Raw genomic sequence first — 872 nt, forward strand, 5'->3', positions numbered from 1 at the left:
AGGACGGGGCTCCGCCCGCCACCATTTTGTATCCGTTCGCGGGTCTCTCCCCCATATAGGACTCTAGGTAGGCGCAGCGAGCACGCAACCGGCGACCAGGAACACAAGCACGTGTGGCCGGCGGGTAGAAGCTCTGTAGCTCCGAGCAGAAGAGACGCACGGGCGCTTCAGTGACGAGTGACGGAAACGACACGACTGATTGACTGACCTGAGTTCTCCTCGGGCGCGCCCCCTCCCCTCCCCTCCCCGCCGCCGGCCGGCGGGCCGCTGCAGTTCCCGGAATTTCTCGGCGGCAACACTGCGGCGCAGGTCGGGGTGGGCCGGGTGGGCCTGTCGGCGGCAGAGCAGAGGTGCCCCTTGGCCGCCACAAGTCCCTCAATTGGCCCATGCGTTCACGATGCTATGCTCGTCGCACAAACTACCATATTTCTTAATTTTTCCCTGACTTTTTATCAGATTTCCCTGACTTTTCCCTGATTTCCAGTACAATATTATTTTCCCTGACTTATCCCTGACTTCCCTGATTTCCCTGACCGGTATGAACCCTGTAATTGAACACAATTTTTGGCGTGGGCGCTGGGCAGCGCGCGCGGGGGGCCGACTACTCAGAGAGCAAGGTGTCTATTGCTATATAGGCTATTCCGCTCGACGCGGTAAGAAGAACACAAGAATCACAAAAGACGAGGGTGGTGGGAGCAGCGCGGGGGAGCGCGGGCAGGTGGGGAAGCCGCCTCGCTACCCCCACCCGCGGCTTTTTGATTCTTGTGTTCTTCTTACCGCGTCGAGCGGAATAGCCTATTCACTTAAGCTTCGATATGGGAGAGCGTATGGGAGAGCGTAAGCGTAAGCGTGAAAGCGTAGCGCTCAGGTAG

Source organism: Frankliniella occidentalis, unplaced genomic scaffold, assembly GCF_000697945.3.
Source record: "Frankliniella occidentalis isolate FOCC.00 unplaced genomic scaffold, Focc_3.1 Scaffold151, whole genome shotgun sequence".
NCBI lineage: Eukaryota > Metazoa > Arthropoda > Insecta > Thysanoptera > Thripidae > Frankliniella > Frankliniella occidentalis.